This window comes from Lissotriton helveticus, chromosome 3_1, assembly GCF_964261635.1.
Source record: "Lissotriton helveticus chromosome 3_1, aLisHel1.1, whole genome shotgun sequence".
NCBI classification, from domain to species: Eukaryota; Metazoa; Chordata; class Amphibia; order Caudata; family Salamandridae; genus Lissotriton; species Lissotriton helveticus.
The window spans coordinates 773,451,444-773,466,040 of record NC_136061.1 but is presented as its reverse complement, the minus strand read 5'-3'; positions in this window follow the sequence as shown (position 1 = coordinate 773,466,040).

Sequence of the window (14,597 nt, the reverse complement as noted above, 5' to 3'; positions counted from 1 at the left end):
ACCATATCGTAATAGTGTATGTAGACCTTATCAAGAAATAGCATTTGCTCTGATACGGAAATGAAGACCAAACAGTGAGATACCAGTCTCTGTAGTATTGACAATGCATACACAGTCCAACTTCTAATCTGTCATACATACTTCATTCAGCACAGTCCACACAGCTGATCATGTACAGCGTACATTGGATGGATAATTTCCGGACATCAACAAAACACGATAGTGGACTTTACCTATGGATTCGTAGGCATGTCATTGTGACATAGGTAGCATCAAGGTAGTGGGCCCAATCTAAGTTATATGTGTGATCACTCATTACATAATGTATGACACACTTCTGCAACGGTGGTGAACATGACTGCTTGTGCCCGTCCTGTGCCAGAAATTGAATGCATCACATGTGGCAGCAGGAATGTAAAGTTGCTAAACAAACTTATCATTGTAGGTACAATGTTGTCCTCCCAGAACCCCAGACGCCCACTGACTTCTGCTACTAGGTTGGACTTCACATCTGTCCAGGGACCACCTACAGCTCCGGTGCAGGGCCACGGTAAGTCATGCTTGCTGAATGCTTATCAATTGTGCCTTTCACCTCCACCGTATGTGTTGTACAACTATGTTATCCTGCATCACAATATGCTCACATAGGGCATTTGAACACATGGCCAATCAGACCCTGGTGGCAAATGAGATGCTGACACAAAATGTATGCCAAGTGTGTGCACGATGGACATACAATAGCACAATGTGTCATAAGAAACGTCCACAACACAACAGGCTTGCTATTCAATGATATGCTAAATCCCTAGCAAAATTAACATGGTCAAATCAACATGAAATTGGTATGGCTGAGGCACACACTGGTGCCAGTTGTGTACCTGTGAGATGGGTGTAGGGGCTGCTAAGGTGAATCCTCATGCAGTTACACCTGCTAAATGATTGGGCTGAAGGGCAACAGGATAATCCTCTGCAGGTGGGAAGATTCAAAGCTACTCACCTCATCTGCAATGTGTGATCTAAACCAAATGTTGTCTTCTGCTTGCCTCCCTTCTACCATATTCAAATGTATAGGTGAGTGTATGAAATATGAGGTTTGGATGTCTGCTGCACAAGACACCATCTGTTGTCATGTAAGTTGTACCATGATGTTGGAAATGGAGCATGGGAACAGAGAACACTCAAAGGATGGACATTAGTAATCTGTCTTTGCTCATTCAAAAATAAGCTGTGTGACCTCATGGGTAGGGAAGCACAAATGGGCAACATCAGGACCCTGACAACTGCAAATCTCACACATGAACTCCTTTCTGACTTGTCAACAGACACCATTACACCCATGGAAAAAGTCTGTCACAATGGTAAGGGTGAAATCAGTAACCTTCTCATACAAGTTCGTCAGTTGATGTGTCATCTTATTGATGTCAGTGCTGCATGGCTGTAAGCTAGCAAATGCTGCTTGTGAGCGGGTGCCCACATGTTAAGTCAATGAGCTACACATGCTGCACATCGTCCTTGATTTTCCACAAATGGCTAATGAGAATTTAATTTGATCTCATAGCCACAATCTGTTGTACTAAAATATGGACTTGTATTTCTCATCACAGGTGCTGACAGGATGAGACGACTGCAACGGACACCATCCCGGGGTTGCATGACATCCTGGCTGCAGCTGTGAAACCGTCGCGCACCTGTCCCTCAGGTAAATCGGGCATGAGGAGTGTCAACAGCTTAGATTTCAAAGCCATTACAGAGATCGAGATCCCCTTCTACATGGAATCAACAGTTGCAAAGTGAAATACAGACCAGGATGAACACATATGCAGGTCTGTCATTTTTGAGGCAGTTCGTTGAGAATGTTGTTTCAACCCTCTACAGGTATTTCAACTACAACTATGATGAGACAGGTGCAGCAGGATACACCAGGAGGGAACGCAAAGGGACAGAGAGTTGGGGCTGGAGCTGGTGAGTTTGCTATTATCATGTAGATCTCCGTGCAACACCTCAGTGCTATGGTGTGAGCGGCCATTTGTGGTGGTACCCTAACATGATCACATGATCCTCATCTGCTGATGCAAAGTGCAGTAAATACAACCCTAGTGTTGCAGCACATGTAATACCTGGACAATCACTAATACAGTTGCAACCTCTGTGTTTCAGGGGATGCTGAGGGAGAGGCAGACAGCCCGACAACCAGTGGTGGCCGACGGGCAATCCGAGGGGAGAATCCTCTGATCCTCCAGGCAGCAATGTCGGCTGCAACTCATGCCCAAGAGGAGGATGACCAAGATCAAGAGGACGTAGACTTAGAGGATGATGAGTACATTTCTATTGACTCAGAGGATGACAATACTGACGTCCTGGACTCACATCCTCTGACAAGCCACGCCCGTCTGCCTCCTCTCAAACCATCAACAACACGACATACATCAAACCATCCACGGCTCCCACACATCCACTCACAGACATCACTCACTCACAGCCCTCACGTCCGTGACCGACATGGTGGTTCCCCTACCCACTCTTCCCTACGCAGTTTATCCCAGCCATTCTCTCCAACAACTGTGGGAAGTACCAGCCCTGTTGTGGACCTGGTATCCCCTGGGCACACTACTCCTGCCCACAGACTTCTACCTGCCCCCCCCCCCCCCCCCTGTTGTTGGACCTGCTCATCTCATCCCTGGCAGACACCAGCAGAGGGGGTCTGCACGTGGCGATGGTGGCCAGTGGGAGCAGGACTTCTTCCGACAGCAGGCAGATGTGAGGCAGGACATTCGGGCCATAGGGGCTACCCTGTCCGACATTTCTGGGTCCCTGCAGGACATGGCCCAATTCCCTCAGGTGATGGACAGGATGACCCAAGCTTTGGAAAGGATGGATAGCACTTGGCAGGAACTCTCAAGAAATATGAGAGACCAGATATCCATCCAAAGGGAAGACAGTGCAAGACACCATGCCTTGGCCATGAAGATGATGGAGGGCATGGTGAGAGTGATCCAAAGTCTACCTTCACGGCCAACGCAGGGAGGGGAACAATCATGTCGGCCTGTAGGACAGCACATCCCCACACCTGTAAAACCAACTGCACAGCACCACAGCCAAGGTACCCAAGCACACCCGCACCCTGCACTGTCACGCCCAACACCCCCACCACCTGCCAAAACACCACAAACCTCTGCACAGTCACTCCCACCACCCCCACTACCTGCCCAAACACCACCAACCCCTGCACAGTCACTCCCACCACCCCCACTACCTGCCCAAACACCACAAACCTCTGCACAGTCACTCCCACCCCCCCCACTACCTGCCCAAACACCAAAAACCTCTGCACAGTCACTCCCACCACCCCCACTACCTGCCCAAACACCACCAACCTCTGCACAGTCACTCCCACCACCCCCACTACCTGCCCAAACACCAAAAACCTCTGCACAGTCACTCCCACCACCCCCACTACCTGCCCAAACACCAAAAACCTCTGCACAGTCACTCCCACCACCCCCACTACCTGCCCAAACACCACCAACCTCTGCACAGTCACTTCAACCACCTGAACAACCAGCCCTTTTCCAGCCACAGACACCCAATGTGCAGACACCATTGGCACCTGCACCTCTTGATCAGCCTGGACAACACCCACAGACACGAAGGCGACAACCTCAACCTCCCCCCTCACCGCGTTCCTCCCCCCCACTATTGCGGAAACGCAAACATGACCGCCATTGACATGGCCAATTTGTTTTGGGCTCCTTAGGAGTATTTTTACAATAAATATCTACCAAAGTAATATCCTGTTGTGTACCATGTCCCTTCTGACAATGTAGGCATGTGTGTGTGTGTGTGACAGGTACAAGTGTAACACATCATGGCAACACGTTGTCATGTGCATAGAATGTGACTTACTAAATATGTGTCTATATTTGGGGATAGACATTCAAAATGAAGTCAAACTAGTCAGACAAAGTCTAATTCTGCAAGTTATTTATGTAGGAACACAAACAAACAGTCCGTTTGGAAGGGAGAAAGGAAAACAAATGATGATCTTAATGCAGAAGGAGCATGGAACTTGGAGTTGGGTGGGGCAAAACAAATATAATACGTTAGGTAGCGTCATGGGAACCAGTCTATTCACAAGGGGAAAAATAAATGTCCGTCCGAAACAATGTCTCCGTCCAACAGTCAAGTGTCTTTCTGGTCATCCTCCAGGACCACAATGTCTAGATCCTCAGGGTCGGACACATCCACACGGCTGGCTGATGCAGGACCAGGCACCACACGGGAACGTGACAAACGAGGAGTATGGGGGGAAACAGTGTGGGGCAACGGACGGGGGGACACATTGACGGTGGTATGGGAAGGCACTTGGGAGATGAAAGACATAATGGCTGTGTTCTGGGACTGGACTTGGGTGGTGAGGTTGTCCAATGATCGGACTATGTGCGCTTGCATCGAGCGTATCTCCAGACACACCTGTAGCAAGATGCGAGCGGACATGTCCGATTCACCCTCGACCATCCAACTCAAGTCCCCTGGCACAGCCATGGGAGGAACTGCACCGGCACGGGGGGGGGGACACAGAAGGGCTTTAGTGCCTCAGGTCCGGAGCGGATGGGTATGGCTCGGCGGCTATGAGGAGGGGGACAGGTATCAGGGGATTGAGCTGGAGCCCCCGATAGCATGGGGGACGCTAGAGGTAGGGAGGGGCTGATGGCAGGCCCAGGTTGAACATTAGCCTGCCCTGGGTACACCTCTTCTTGACCCACTGGTGAGGTATGTGTGGCTGAGTGGCCATCTCCCACATCATGGTCGGAGTTGTCCGGTTCTTCACCCCCCCCTTCAATGTCTACAGCCTCCACCCGGGACATAGTACCAGTGTCATGTTCTTCTTCATCCCGGGTGGGTGAAACCCCCTGGCCTGCAGATGTTGAGTGCCCCTCCTCCTCCTCCTCTTCCTCCTCCTCTCCCTCATCGCTGGTGGAAAGAGGGTTTAGCCGCCGCCGAACTGATGGTCTCTTTCTCCGGACTTGTTCCTGCGGATCTCCTGTCTCACCAGCCATGCCTGCAGAAGTGTAAGCAAAATCCTGATGTGGTGGTTGTTCCATGCATGACGCTACACATACATTGAATAGCCTAGGTCCGAATTTGTTTGCCTCTGATCACACTGTATAGTTATCAGGGGCCGATTTACAACTACTGGCACATCTCGCTAATCAGCAGAGGTGTGTCTGATGAGTTGCTACCCATCAGCCCACCCGTGCGTCACCCCCGATGGCCCGCATGTACAAAGCGGCACGGCGTAGCGCTTGGGTGGCAGATGTGTGATGCATCCCCGGTGGAATAGCCGGGCTTTGCTGGAGTGCTGACATGCTGCGGCAATCCTTACACCTGCTTCAAGCGGGTGCGTAGATTTCAATCTGCTTGGCCATAATAGTAACTGAGTGAAATCTTGTAGTTTCAATCAGCCACTTTTAGGATGCGATCCTGCACCGTATGCGTCACGTTGTAGTAATCCTGCAGCATGGCGCTTTGTGTGCTCCGCCGCTGCGTCACTAAAGTGACCCTATGGCGGTGCACAGAGGCGCAGGTGCCTTGTTGATCTGCCCATCAGTCCTTATGGACTCAATGGTGGTTGGGAGCACACTGCCTCACAGTCCCAGCACAGTTTGCCCCTTTGCATCCGGGTAAATGCTGTTTACAGTACTAACTTACTCCTGATTCATCTGTGTTTGCAGGGAATGCTGCCAAGTTCCTCTCAGATCACAGTAACACTCACAGGCACACAGCAAACCCAGATGATTTACTTTGCTCTCTGAAACTGAAGCTCTCTACTGATGAAGCGCTCATTCCAGGAACACGTGTCTAGAGATATACAGCAAAGTCAGCTGCAAAAATGGTGTATGGCTCCAGATTATTCCTAAGTAAGTTTGAACTGTGTATTGCATTTACCAGGATGCAAAGGGACAAACCGTGCTGGGACTGTGAGGCAGTGTACTCCCGACCCCCATTCTGTCCATGCACTTACATTACATGTATGCACACAGTCATATACTGAATTGAGTCTTACATGGATATCTCATGTGTATTATTGTGGCTTGCGCAACTGCATTATCCAAACCTCAACCTCGGCATTGTTGTGATCTGTGTGTCGTGTCATTGCTGCATGTGCCAGTTCAACTATAAGTCCACCAGAGGAGAACATGAAGAGTCCAGATATAATAGATATTGGCCATTGATATGGATTAGCAGCTATTTAACGTCTGGACAAGTGTCATCTGCTTTGTAGCATTGTATGGGACAAGACAAATGTGGGTCACACATCCACGTGGGGTCTGGAGTACTCCTCTAGCTACATTGTGGGGCCGATTCACAGAACTAACTTAAGACAAAATCCTAAACTTACTACTTTTGGTATTCACAGAAGTTAGGATTTTGTCTTAAGTTTGTCTTAAGACAGACTTAAGACAGACTTAAGACAAAATCCTAACTTAAGTCTATCTAAAGTCTGTCTTAAGTCTGTCTTATGACAAACTTAAGACAAAATCCTAACTTCTGTGAATACCAAAAGTAGTAAGTTTAGGATTTTGTCTTAAGTTAGTTCTGTGAATCGGGCCCTGTGTGTCTGTCCGTTTGATGTCCCCACACATCTTCGGACAATCCAGTGCCACATAGTGCCTTACTTGACTTACAAGGTAGTGCAGTACACCGCTGAACAGTGGTGGGCGGTTGTGACAGCTACCTGTACATGTGAAAGTCATATAGGCCACTGAGGGTGAGACGTCTGTCAGTGGACACACCTTGCCAAACTATGTAAACTTGTGAGTGATGCAAGGATCTCAAAATCTGTCATGACTCCAAAGCACATGATGAACTGTCTCAATTGGAACACAACGCTACAGGTGCAATGCTAATCACAACATCCAATCCCCTATGGCCTGCCATGTGCAGACTGGACAGTCTCTGTACCATCGCTCATCCAATGCACACATCTGTTATGATTGACTTGGTTCAATTGTAGTGGTGCTGGCAGAGCAGAATTCAATATGGATGCATGAGTGTGGCTCATTTACCCAGTTGTCATGAGAATACTACAACTCCCAAAATGCACCCTGGCCTGTATAGTACAGTGTGCCTCTTGAAACCTGGTGCCTGCTGCTTGGACATGCAATTGGCTAATGGAGGCATGGAACACACAATGGTACAGCACTGTTTCACTCACATCATACTCCCAGACTCATATTGCATATGATGCACTTACTAGGTCCATGCTGCTCGTGCTCCTCTGGCTGAACATGGAGGGTCGGCCAAGCTGCTCGCAGGACCCTCCTGTACAGTGGTGACAGGCGAGGACGATGTACATGGTGCTGGGAGGACAGGCCAGCCAGCTCGGTAGCCTTGGTACGGGCCCACCGCTTCAGGTCCTCCCAGCGTTTGCGGCACGCCATTGGCCTCCTCCTGGTCACTCCCACTGCACTGCAGCGCTCGGCGATGTTGGCCCATAGCCTGCCCCGGGTTGCAGTGCTCAGCTGGTGCTCAGGGTCCCCATATAGCTGAGGGAATTTCTCCAGCACTCCCTCCACCAAGATGTCCAATTCCCTGTCTGTGAAAGGGGGGGCTCTCTCCTCATATTCCTCAGCCATTATAGGAAATTAGGTCAGATGAGAGCAGCAGGATGCCTGAGGATCTGATCAGTGATAGAGGATGACTCAGAATGACCACAAAATGGCTGCCAACTACTTCCTGTGATGTATTTCCTGTCTCCCACTTCATGTATTGCCTTGCCTGTATGTAATTATGTGTTCTAGTTTATTTTCGTAATTTACGGCCCGAAATCGTAGTTTCCGCTTCCGGGTCGTAGTTTACGCGCACGCGCATTACGATGCGGCGCCGGAAACTACGATTTCGTGCCGTAAATTACGAAAATGACCCGGAACACATTATATCATACAGGAAATGTTATACAGGTAGTGGGAGACAGGAAATACATCACAGGAAGTATATTGCAGCCATTTTGTATTCATCCTGGACCATCCATATTCAGTAAACAAATCCACTGCCATCCTGTTGATCTGATGTAGGGGAAAGTGAAATGACAATGCAGGTGTGTTTAATGAATATGTATGAAAAGGGGGAACAGGTCATTTCAAGTCATTTATGCAGTGACAGGGGGTAGGGGGCTGAGAACATCCATCCCACTTTCCTAATCTCATACTTTGCATCATGGGACATGTAGTTCATATTGAGTACTCAGTATCAGAGTTGAATGATGTGTTATGTAACATTGGTGTGGATATGTCAGATACATATGGGGGCAGCTATACGAGCCCTGTGTGCACCAATTGCGCCACAGTAGTGTAACTTTGGTGGCGCAGCAGCGCTACGCCACCTCCATGCTGTGGGGTATCTTCAACATGACGCATCTGTGAAATGTGTCATATTGTAAGGCCCTGGACCGCAGTTGTGCATTCCTGCTCAGGGGGGGCCTTCCAGCACACAAACACCTCCGAACAGTGGCAGGGTGAAATTTACAACTTTACACTCAGTCCATTTCATGGCCATGCTGCGTCACAACCCTGCGCCTGCTTGTAGGTGGCCTAAGAATTGATGCTGCATGTTAGGCATCGGCTCGCCGCTTGCCTTGCTGGAGCTGCATTGCGCTTGCAACCCAACTCCAGTGGTGCTTCACCACAGCATATGCTTCACGCTTCTGTCTATACTTGGCCCACAGCGCACAGCTTTGTCAATGCGGCACATCCACTATGGCGCAAGGGATGTCTGCTGTGAGGCACAATTACTGGGGCATCCCTGCTGATAGGCAGAGATGCAACTGTTATTGTGAATCTGACCCATGATGCATGAATCTCCCATGACATCATCACTCACATTCTGTGCCCATCGTTTGTGGGGGAGTCAAATCTGTAGTGGGCATAGGCCTGAGTATGAAACCTTTTGTGAATTGGTGACCCATCCTTATGAGGTCCAGGTATGTCTGTCAGGACATGTATTGTTTGCCATCAGCGTGAATAGTTTGTTTTAGGGCTGTCCACTACGCTGCTTGCTGACATGGGCACATGACCTGAGGCACAATCCACCTTTTGACTTCTGTCAGCAGCTGTGATTTGCATGCAGTTAGTGTGGTTTGCAAAGTCGTCTCAGGGTGGCATTTATGGACACTGTTGTGTCTGTCCACATTTCATCATTGACAACAGACAGCAAACCACATGTTGGCCGTGACACTACAGGTTGCTCATGCAAAATACGTGGCAACAAGCTGATCACGGACTTGCATGCCCTGACGTCGGTCATGTGCAATAGCCCGGTCTCCCACATTCAGAGCTAGTCGAGGTTCGAGAGGCATGTGTAAGCCGTGCTTTACAGCAATGTTGTGCAAAACACAACAGGCTAGTATGATCTTGCACACGACTACTGGGGAGTACAGAAGCACACCCCCTGTACGGTCGAGACATCGGAATCGCGACTTCAACAGTCCAAAAGTGCGCTCGATGATGGCTCGAGTACGTATGTGTGCCCTATTGTACCTACGCTGAGGTACAGTGTTAGCACGCCTGTAAGGGGTGAGGAGATGTGGAGAGAGTGCATACCCAGCGTCACCTGAGGAGGGAAGAAAGGGCAGTTGTTAACATTTCACTCTTTGACTTTCACAGGACATGATCTATACGTTCATACATGCAGTGTCTGTTGGGCCATGTATCTTATTGTACAATCATTACTATTGGGGGGCATTCAGACATTTCAATGACGCATATCACTCATTTTCATTGGTTGGTACTTACCCAGTAGCCACATGTTACCAAATTCTCCAGCAGCCATACGCCGAGCAAGAGGTGACATGCGGAATATGAAGCTGTCATGTGTACTGCCTGGGAACACTGCATGCACATTGATGAACCTTCCACTGGCATCACAGACTGCTTGAACATTGATGGAATACCATCTGTGTCTGTTGCAGAAGATGTGTGCAATGTGGCGGGGTGGCTGAAGGGCCACATGGGTGCAATCAATTGCACCCAGCACACGTGGGAATTGTGCAGGGAGATAAAAATCTCTTGCTGTCCTTTGTCTCATGGCCAAAGTATATGGCATTTTGATGTAGTTGGGGGCTCTATCAGTGATGCATCTCAGTACCTGATGCAGGCACTGCGACTGGCTCGCCTGGGAAATGCCCACATGGTCACTGGTGACCCTTTGGAAGGACCCAGTAGCAAAGAAGTGGAGGGCAGAAAGGATCTTGAGGTATGCTGGTATTGCATGTGAGCAGCAGGTCACAGAGTCAAGTTCCTGTTCCCACTCACATATCATATCCAAGATGACTTCAGGTGGGAAACGGTACCTGGCCCTTACATCCTGGCTAGACATTCCAAATATGTTGACCCTCTGCCTGTAGATCCTCTCTGCTCTTCTCCTCCTCCGCAAGTAGTTTTGCCGCATGGCAAGGGGTAGTGCTACAAACACGTTCAGTGACATCCTGAAAAGGGATTGTTAGTGTCTGCTCTGCTTTAATACATGCAGCAGGCCAGGGATTGGCTGCTGTGTGTCAGCTGATCCTTGTTGGGGGATGGGTGGACCTTGGCCAGGTGTTTCCCCTTGGCTAATGCCCAACGGCCAAAAATCGTAAAGTACGCCCCGCAATCGTAAAATACGCCCCGTAATCGTAACATACGCCCCGTAATCGTAATATACGCCCCGTAATCGTAATATACGCCCCGTGATCGTAATATACGCCACAATGGCGTAAATTACGATTACGTGCCGTAAATTACTCCCCGGCGGCGGACGTAAAGTTAGTAGTCTTAAATCAAATCTGTGAATCCCGAAAGTAGTACGTTTATTCTGTGAATCCCGAAAGTAGTAAGTTTATTCTGTGAATCCCGAAAGTACTAAGTGCATTCTGTGAATACCAAATTGTAGTAAGTGCATTCTGTGAATACCAAATTGTAGTAAGTTTAGGATTTTGTCTTAAGTTCATTCTGTGAATCGGGCCCTATGACTCCAAATCCTCTGTACAGACCATGGACCTCAAATATTTTTACCCCACTATACCACGAGGTGACCACTGGGGGTCCCGGGATAGGATTTAGGAGGGACGATACCTCCGTAGAATAGCGATTAATATCCCCGGGGGGATGGTTTTGATTCTGCATTCAACATCCCTGTAAGTAATAGCTATAGTACCCTGGACATGCTCGACTGACTGGAGCCATCCCAGGCCGTAACCCCTATCTACCCTACTGACCCTGCCAACTCTACCTTCATGGTAGGGGATGAGCTTTTAGGCCAACTATTCCTCCAAGGGAGGGAAATTGGGTGCGAAGGAGGGGCGAGGATCTTTTCTTTTGGCGTACCAGAGGGTGTCAGCTACCAGGGGCAGGACCTATCACCAACACTATACCCACTGGGGAGGAGGGCACACTCCACCAAATCATTCCCCCCTCGTGTGAACATTTACCCATGCCAACCAATCCACCTGGGCATGAAATAGAGTCCAATCCAGTTTGCGAGTGGGAAGGAACTTCCAATGGCACTGAGGTTATGTTCTGGAATATAGCAGGACTACGGGGCAAATTGGAACAGCAGGGCTGGGCCAATTTCGTGGGTGATCACGAAATATGCCTCTTTCAGGAAACTTGGGCTTTAAATACTCTTCATAGAGTAGGATTTGTATCTTATAGCGAGCCAGCTGTAAAAGGGTTGAGAGGCAGACTTCTGGGGGCTTATGCATGTGAGTGGGTTCTCATTTAGGGTATTCAGTAAAGTGCTTCGATACCCACACGCAGGACATCCAATGCATTATTCTCTCTAAGGCTGACTTACCTAAAATGGCTATTATTAATGTATACTCAAGACCAGTAAAGTATGGGTATACATCAGTTACGCTGAATATGTTGGCAGCCTTATTAGAAACCCTTACAGGGGGAGCATCGTCCATCATAGGTGGTGATTTTAATTGCTACTTTGAGCCCCTTAATGGCTTATCATTATCAATCTTATCTGAGGAGGAGGCATCTCTATCGATCCCGGCTGCTAATGCCTACCCCATAAGGGGATGGACTCCTCTGGTCCTCCAACTGACGTCATTAACTCTGACTCACTCCTTGAGGGCCTGCAATGGCAGGTTCGCTGATGACAATCCGCGTCACTTTACTTATAACAAACCAGCCCAGGAATCCATAATAGATTACATCCTAATACAGACCCGATATTTGGCGTACAGCAATTACGTTCTGTGTCTACTCCCGGCCAGAAAGTGACCACAACCCCCTGGTCCTAACATTAGATGTTCAAGTGCCAGAATCAGGGCAAGCGGTGGAACAACATAATCTAATAGTGGGCGGTGGAGGCAGACGCATCCGTTGGGGTGCAATATCCCAGTCTCAGGACACCATTAGAGAAATCTATTCATGTATTATCCCTGTGCTGGAAAAGGCTACCCTTCTTACTTGCCCCGGAGATTGTGAGACTCCTAATATAGAGTTAGCAATCCTCCATCAGGATTTGGTTACGACATTGGCACCCTTTTTCTTTTCCGATAAATCATCGAAGAGCAACTGATCTAGGGGTAAAAACCCCTGGTATAATACGATGTGCAGAGACGCTAAAAGCGCGCTCTTGACATCACTTAAAAAAGGCGACAGTGCATCTATTAGGGAAAGTAGGTCTTTTTTTAAAAAGGTGATATTATGTGCAAAGGCAGAATGGGAAATTGTAAGATGGGAGGCAATAAAAAACGCCTTAGAACAAAAAGATCTTAGAGCTTTTGGAATTTGATCCACTCAGGATACGTTGGGGGCAAGCCTGCCATAGAGCCCAACATCCTCGAGGATGCTTGGCACCTCCATTTTAAACAACTGTACTCAAGCACAACAAAAGTACAACCCACGACTAGTAACATATGCAATACTCAAATTCTAGTCGCTCTTAGGGATTCACCCTCTTGCACCCTGGCTGAGGTATCCTCTGCAATTGCAAAGATACTACCAAACAAGGCCCCTGGTCTAGATAAAATTCCCATAGAAATGACCAGGTTGTGTGGGCCCCCTACCTTCAATTGCTCTTTAATGCTATTTTAAATGGGATGCCGCCCCCTGCCACAGGGGCTGGGGCTGAGATCATCCCAATTTATAAAAAGGGGTCCCCGGCAGATCCTGTTAACTATAGGCCGATAAGCCTGATAGATGTGTCCCAAAAGATCTATGCCAGAGTGTTACCAACGAGGTTGCACGAGTGGATGGAGGATCATGATATTTTGACCCCCCACCAAGCTGGTTTTAGATGCAAAACCTTGACTATAGATCAGTTGTTCAGGCTACAACTGATCTACTGGAAACATATAGTCTTGGAACGTGGCAGCCTCTACCTCACGTTCGTGGACCTAAAATCCGCCTTTGATATGGTTAACCGCGAGCAACTGTGGGGTATACTGTTAGACATGGGAGTGCCACCGTACCTATGCCATCAGTTTAGGCTCCTCCATGAAGGTACATATGCAAGGGTGAGGTTTGGCAAGAACGGTAACCTGACCTCTCCTTTCCCTGTTGAGAAGGGGGTGAGACAGGGGTGTGTACTCGCACCGACCCTTTTCTCCCTCTTTCTCAGCAGGCTAATTGAAGACCTTCTTGCCGTGAAAAATATAGACCCCCCCAAAATTGCCAAGCCGCAAATTTCCTGCTCTCATGTTTGCGGATGATACTCTGCTCCTCTCTAAATCATCTATGGGGATGCAGCGTGTCCTTGAGGAATTTGCCCAGTGCTGTAAGAGGAGGCATATGGTGGGTAACATTTCCAAGACAAAATATATGGTTTTTAATGCAAATCCAACCAATTGCCCCCACCCCACCTTGGATGGCAGACCTCTAGAAAGAGTTTCCATTTTCGATTAGTTAGGTCTCTCCTTCCATGATAAAATGGGGTGGGGCCCCCAAATTACCAAGGCTAATTTGAAATTGACCCAGGCATCAGGAGGGATCATAAAACTTTACAAAACCTCAGCCCTTAAGGCCATAAGTCCCCCAGTAGAAATGTTTAAAATTGAAGCCCGGGGCTCTGCCATCTATTGGGCAGAATTGTGGGGGCATTCCTATGTAAATACCCTCACAATAACTGAACATAACTTTATGAGACAGATCCTGAGCTTGCCAAAAAACACGCCTATTGTCCCGCTCAGAATGGATCTGGGTATCAGTCCCATAGCAGATCTGATTTGGTTGCGTCCAATGTTATATTGGTGACATCTCTGGAGCACCCCAGAATTGACTCATTATAGGGACGATCTGAAAGCTGTGCTCTGAACCATGGGGGCGGGCAAGATCCCTTAGCTGGCCTTTATCAGGGACTCAACTAGAGCACTGGGTTTGGGCGATTTATGGTCTATGCCTGAAGTTGCATGCGCTGAAACCTCAAAAAATCCTTAGCACGTGCTCTAAAGGACTATAAGCTGCTGCGCATTGTGCAGACAGTCGCTACTTCTAGTTTAACGTATGGCTTCCTGGATTATAAGTGCAAATATGAATTCGAACAAGCAATAGACACTATACAACCAGTATTAGCTAAAAAATTGTATCTGCAATTTAAGTATGGGACCC